Genomic DNA, 7,731 nt, shown 5'->3' with positions numbered 1-7,731 from the left:
CTAAGACTAGTTTTTTCATATTCGAATAAGCCATATACATTTATACATTAATGTCTGTATCTTATTAACAATCTTGTTATTAAGGCTTCAAGCGAAATCACACAAAGACAATAGCTTGTGACCGGCCAGGAATCGAACCCTGGTCCGGCAAACTTTGTAGCCAAGTGGTAGTCACTGTCTCTACAAAGTCAACGGCACTGAGGCAGCAATAATCTTCCATGAAACCTGGTTGAAAGAGGATCTACTTCCAAGATAATAGTATATTGCTGTTGTTAATGTGGTTAATGTTCTTAGTATCATATTCTTCAATTTATATCATATCATTGTTATTATTACTACTAAATTGGGCGATGCATACACGCAATACAGAGTTATCATTGCTACAATAAAGTTTAATGAATGTCAGCGAAATAAAGATAAAACCTAGTATATCAACTTAGGTGGAGTATCGAGGCTCCATATTCGAGATTATTTTCATCTTCTTTTAGGTTCGTTTATATACGATCTGGTCTCTTAACGAGAAACATTTGGGAGTCAGAACACCAAACTTTGTACATTGATATTAGAAAGCGCAATTAAATTAAAACTTCTTCGAGGTGGGGAAAAAGAAAATTCATGATATTAAAAAGGATTATACTGCTATCCAGTTGCATTTTCTTATTATGTGTATGGCAAGGTCCGTATATAATTTCTGTATTAATTATGTGAATCATAAGTGTATATATATATATATATATATATATATATATATATATATATATATATATATATATATATATATATATATATATATATATATATACACATACATATATATATATATATATATATATATATATATATATATATATATATATATATATATATATATATATATATATACGTATATTCAAATAACCCATTCGGCCACGAAGTCTTCGTGGCCGAATGGGTTAGTCACTGTCTATATAAGCTTGCCGACCAGGGTTCGATTCCCGGCCGGAGCCAAGCTCTTGTCTTTGTGTGATTTCGCCTGGGGCTCTGATCCCGAGGTCGTTAAGAGAATCCAGACATTAATATATCAAAAATATATATGGCTTATTTGAATATGAAAAAACACGTAAAAATGTGCAAAATTTATCATGTATATGTATATACCAACATATTTACTTGATGATACTCTGAGATTGATGACTGAAGTCAATCTCGAATTGAAGCAGATAAACTTTTCCGTATATCTTGGCATTTGTATACTGTATATGTCAAAGACACTTCCTAAGACAAAATGTTATGATAGGAAACATAATTTGTACATCATTGCACAATATAATAATTCATATGAATAGAATTTTTAATTAGCATGGAAAACCTACGATATCATGTACTGGTCATTTGTTGAACTTAATACCGTTGTAAATGATAATCATTTGAATGTCATGGAAAAGGTAATACATTTAGCAAATCTGTAACTATTTTGCAAACGAGCAAAGTGATGGATATCAGTCTACGCTAAACTTATTAGAGCAATTACAAAAACTGCGCCCTAATCCAAAATTGAAATTTAGTTTCTAATGAGGAAAATTGATCCAACGGAGAACGGTTTCTGATATCAATTACCAGCCACTTAAATATGAGATGGATGCAATTTCATGTATAATAATCTGGTTCACATCTGCAAGATATAATTTGGTTATAAAAACGTTTATTTAGAAATTAGGAATAATTGTCAGACGTTGTCAGATTTAAAGGTTTAAAAGTTTAAAGGGCGCGCATAAATGGCAGAGGTAAGGGACACTGACATTTCCTTATCAAGCAGGACAATGCCCTAGAGACTGACCATAGTTACATATGATCAGCGATCAAGCCCCCTCTTCACCCAAGCTATGACCAAGGAGGGCCAGGCAATAGCTGCTGATGACTCAGCAGCTAGACCTATATGCTCTTCAAAACACCCCATCCCTAGCTTAAAAGGATGGTGAAGTTGCAGCGACCAAAGGAACAAATAAGTTTGATGGGGCTCGAATCTCAGTCTGGCGTTCACCAGACAGCGACCTTACCACTTCGTTATCTTAAGTCGAACTATTCATAGGCCTGATGTCATCTTGTACACTAAGTCTAAGACACTTATATTTCAAATTAGGGCCCATCTCTGTATTTGCAAACTGATTTCGCTTATCAAGAAAATTATTCTAAATTCTTTTATGTAAATACTTTAACAGGTAATAGAGAAAGATATGGTCCACTATCTGCTGATTATCATAAATGACGAATATGATGAGCAACTTATAAAATAATGATCTAATAGTAACCAAGAATGTTAGATTGAGGAAGCTTTTCGCGAGTAATTTTGCCGAAAAAGCATGTACTGCGTATAATACTCGAGTAATGCTTTTTAATTACTGCTATTAAGGATCGCTAGAAGTCCAGAAAAAAGAGAAAGATGATTCCAGTGGTAGTTTACTCAAGCTGTTTATAGTTAGGAGAGTAATATGTATATAGCCAGTTTTTTTTTTTAAGTCAAGAATACTTTAAGACCTAATAATATTTGGCCTTTAATAAAAGTACTTTAATTGTTGGACATAAGGTTTAAGGAACAGAAGTTATTCATCTACATGAAGGAAAAACTCATGTATGAAGTACTAGTATAAGAAAACAAGTAATGCATGGCATGCTAGATGCTAGTACACGGAAAAACTCATGTGAGAAATGCTAGTAGACGGAAAAAACTCAGGTATGAAAACCTAATAGTAAAAAAAACTCATGTATGAAATACTAGAAGAGAAAATTTGTGCATGAAATGCTAGTAAAAGGAAAAACTCATGTATGAAATAGTAGAGGAAAAAAGTCGAATATGAAATGCTAGTAAAAGAAAAAATACAAGTAAAAAATGTTAGTAGAGGGAAAACACATGTATGAAATGCTAGTAGAAGGAAAATGTATTTATGAAATGTTAGTAGAAGAAAAGCTCATGTATGAAATACTAGTAAAAGAAAAACCTCATGTATGATATGTTGGTAAAATGAAGCACTTATGGTTGAAATGCTAGTAGAAGGAAAACTAACTTATGAAATGCTAGTAGACGGAAATACTCATGTATATGTTGGCAGATTAAAACGCTCGTGTATTAAATGCTAGTAAAAGGAAAAACTCATGTACGAAATACTAGTAGAAGTAAAAACTCGTGTAAAAAATTATAGAAGAAGGAAAACCTCATGTATGAAATGTTAGTAGAAGGAAAACTCATGTATGCAATGCTAGTAGAAGAAAATAACTCGTGTACGAAATGCTAGTAGAAGGAGAAACTTATGTATGAAATGTTAGTAGAGGAAAAACTCAAGTAAGACTATGCAATGCTAGTACAAGGAACAGCGCATGTACGAAAGTTAGTAGAAGGAAAAACTCATGTACGAAATGTTAGTAAGAGGAAAACTCAAATATGAAATGCTAGTAAAAGGAAAAACTCATGTAAGAAATGATAGTCGAGGGAAAAACTCATGTATGAAATGTTATTAGAAGGAAAAACTCATGTATGAAATGTTATTAGAAGGAAAAACTCATGTATGAAATGTTAGCAGAAGGAAAACTCATGTATCAATGCTAGTAGAAGAAAATAATTCGTGTACGAAATGCTAGTAGAAGGAGAAACTTGTGTATGAAATGTTAGTAGAGGAAAAACTCATGTAAGCCTATGCAATGCTAGTAGAAGGAACAACGCAAGTATGAAAAGATAGTAGATGGAAAAACTCATGTATGAAATGTTAGTAAGAGGAAAACTCAAATATGAAATATGAAATGCTAGTAGAAGGAAACACTCATGTACGAAATGCTAGAAGATGGGATAATCACGTATGAAATTTTTAAAGGAAAACTCATATATGAAATGCTAGTAGAAGGAAAACTTCAAGTACAAAATGCTGGTAAATGGGAAAGTTCACGTATGAAATGTTAATAAAAGGAAAACTCTGATGAAATGCTAGTAGAAGGAAAACCTCAAGTTCGAAATGCTGGTAGATGGAAAAACACATGTATGAAATGCTAGTAGAGACAAAAAAATATGTACGAAATGATAGTAAAAGGTAAAACTCATGTATGAAATGCTAAAAGCTGGAAGATGGAAAACTCGCTTAGGAAATGCTACAGGAAGAAAAAAGTCATTTATGATATAGTAAAAGATAAAATTTGTGTATGAGATAACTAGTACAAGGAAAAACTCATGTACGAAATGCTAGTAGAAAAGAAATAATGTATAAAATCCCAGTATAAGGAAAAACTTATGTATAAAATACTCTTAAAAGGAAAAATCATAAAATGGAGACATTTGAAGAGTCTGTACCAACCGTGTTTCACACAATTGTACATAATTCCTTTTGTATATATTATGGTTGTATCTTCGCTCTTCCCTCGCACTAAAACGAACATGAACATTCAAGTCTGTGATTTTTTCTGTCTTGTGAACTTGTCATGTCCTGTTGCCTTGAGCTTTTGTATATAAGGAGAGTGTTCCACAACAATATAACTCAGTCGTTTCCAATCTGCCTTTGATTTCACAACTCCTCTCTCGGCCCGTCACATTTGTGACCCCGGAAGTCGACTCGCTTCCACCGCCTTCCACCCCCACCCCCTCGCCCCTCCATCGTTGGTACTATGACGGACTCTACGGCAGTTGGCGCTACGGCCGCTCCATTCAAACTTTCATCGTTTGCCAGCGGAGAGGCGTTTGCTTGGTTTCAGCGCGCAGAAGTCCAGTTTCGTATCAGGGGCGTGACTCGCTCAACCACCAAAGCGGATTATGTTCTCGCGGCGATACCCGAGGACACCTTCCCAGAAATATCCGACTGGCTTTGTGAACAAGGAGACACCCCAATAGCGTATGACGACCTCAAATCATACCTTCTGCAACAGTACTCGCCGTCGCCAGCCGCCCGTATAGCAAAGCTTTTTCAGCTCTCGCAACAACCGTTGGGGGACCAAAGAGCTTCGCTTGCCCTCAGGGAAATGACCAGTATCGCTCGCCTTCAACCTGCCGCAGACGGCTCTCCTCGTGAGGTGAACCTACTCCGTGCCCTTTGGTTATGCCGTTTACCTGAACCTGTGAGCGCTGCCATACCCGATGTCGATAGTTTACCCATAAAGGACTTGATGACCAAAGCCGACGCCCTTATGGACAGCCACTTCAAGACCACCATCAACGCCTCCACCCCTGACGACGAGGATGCCTATTCAACGTCAACAGAAGCTGACATGAATGCCGTAGGACATACACGCCTACCCCGTGACGTGTCGAAGCGGCGACAAAGCCGCCCATCACCCACCAATTGCTCGCGCCCCAACAAACGACTTCTACAGCCACTTACTACCTCCCCTCTACCACAGTTTTGCTACTACCACTTCAGATTCGGGGCAACCGCGAAGAAATGTGCCAAAGATTGTCAGTGGCCAAAAAACGTGTAAGTAGGCCATCGCTTGTGGCGGTGGCCTCCCATGTTTCTAATCTTTTCTTTTTACAGGATACAGGAACGGGCGTGCGATTTTTGGTAGACACGGGTGCTTGTCGTTCTCTTTTGCCAAGGAAACTCTTCAAGGCACAACGTAGTCTGTCTACATCTGCCGACGTCCGCTTGGTAGCTACCAACGGATCTGCGATACCCACCTACGGTTACGAGAGCCTCACATTATCGTTCGGAAACGGTAAATTCAATTGGAAGTTTCTCGTTGCTGACGTCACAATGCCAATCCTCGGTGCGGATTTCCTCTCTCATTTCCACCTTCTGGTCGATGTCGCCCACCGACGATTGGTCAACGCGGACTCGTACTTGTCGACACCTCTTCAACCCGCCCCCTCTAACCTCGCTCTCCACATCAGCGCACCCACGGATGCCTACGCCCACCTCCTCACGTCCTACCCGGAAGTTTTCCGTCCAGAACTTCGCCAAACGCCCACGGTTCCTGCTAAGCATGGTATTTATCACCATATCAAGACGACGGGACCCCCAGTCTTCGCAAAATTCAGACGTCTGGCACCGCAACGATTGGCAGCCGCCAAACAGACGTTCGCCGAAATGGAGAAAATGGGCCTTTGCCAAAAGGCCTCCAGCCCATGGTCGTCACCCTTACACATCGTTCTGAAGAAAGACGGCTCCCTCCGTCCGTGCGGGGATTGCAGGCGCCTGAACATGCAAACAGAACCGGATCACTACCCCCTCCCAAACATTGCCGATGTAACCTCCTACCTGCACAAAGCAAAGGTTTCTCTACGCTCGACCTCCTGAAGGGGTATTATCAGGTGCCTATGAACCCAGAAGACATCCCCAAGACCGCCATCACCACTCCGTTTGGCACATACACCTTCAATTACTCCTGTTTTGGCCTTCGTAATGCTGGGGCAACGTTTCAACGTCTCATGGATGGCATCTTAGGGGACCTTCCTTTCTGTGTATGTTATGTGGACGACATACTTGTGTTCTCCTCCTCAATAGAGGAACACCTCCGTCACCTGCGCATCGTGCTCGACCGCCTGCAACAAAACGGGCTTGTAGTCTGGTACGACAAGTGTACCTTTGGCGCCAACGAAGTGTCGTTCTTAGGGCACCGTATCACTCCTGAAGGAGTCCATCCCCTCCCTTAGAAGGTAGCAGCCGTTCAGAATTTCCCCACGCCCTCAACCGTCAAAGCTCTGCAGGAATTCTTGGGCATGATCAACTATTATCACCGCTTTCTGCCAGCCATTGCCGCCACTCTTGGTCCCCTCTACGCCTCCCTCAAGGGCAAGCCAAAGGACTTGAAGTGGGGTCCCCTTCAAGAAGCGGCCTTCTGCAATGCAAAGAAGGCCCTATCAACTGCTGCGGCTCTCACTTTTCCTATCCCACACGCCACTCTCCTTCTCTCCACCGATGCCAGCGACGTCGCTATTGGTGCAGTACTTGAGCAGGTGGTCAAAGGCTCGCCCCGCCCATTGGCCTTCTTCAGCAGAAAACTGTCCAAGGCAGAATCGGGTTATTCTACCTTCGATCGAGAATTGCTGGCGGTGCACCTGGCTGTCCGTCACTTTCGCCATTTCTTAGAAGGTACGCCCTTCGTCATTCGCACAGACCACATGCCTCTGGTGCACGCCTTCACTCGACAGTCTGACGCCTGGTCCGCCCGTCAACGCCGACATCTCTCCGCCGTGGCTGAATACAATTGCACCCTCCAATACGTCCCTGGGAAAATGAATCCCGTTGCCGATGCCCTGTCAAGAAACACGTTGGCTGCCGTTCAACTGGGATTGGATTACAACGCCCTGGCTGAAGCCCAACGACAGGATCCAGAGTATCAAGCTTGTAGGACATCTTACACGTCCCTCCGTTGGGAGGATTTTCCCCTCGAAAACTCCAACACCACCCTCCTCTGTGACGTCAGTACTGGTAGACAGCGACCTTGGATTCCTGCTCCCATGCGCCGACAGGTGTTTGATTCCATCCACGGCCTTTCACATCCCTCGTGCCGTTCTACTGCAGAGCTGCTGAAGGCAAAGTTCATTTGGCACGGCATTTCTAAGGATGCTAAGGATTGGGTCCGTGCCTGTACTTCTTGCCAAACTTCCAAAGTACATCGACACACGGATTCAGGAGTTGGCACCTTTCCTCAACCTCAGCGTCGTTTCGCACACATTCACGTCGACGTTGTAGGCCCCCTACCCACATCACAAGGACATCGTTACCTGTTTACCATGGAAACTGCAACGTCCGCCTCATGTACATCTGCCTTACTCTC

This window comes from Palaemon carinicauda, chromosome 7, assembly GCF_036898095.1.
Source record: "Palaemon carinicauda isolate YSFRI2023 chromosome 7, ASM3689809v2, whole genome shotgun sequence".
Classification (NCBI taxonomy): domain Eukaryota; kingdom Metazoa; phylum Arthropoda; class Malacostraca; order Decapoda; family Palaemonidae; genus Palaemon; species Palaemon carinicauda.
The sequence above is the reverse complement of the archived record's forward strand: the minus strand, read 5'-3'. Positions refer to the sequence as shown.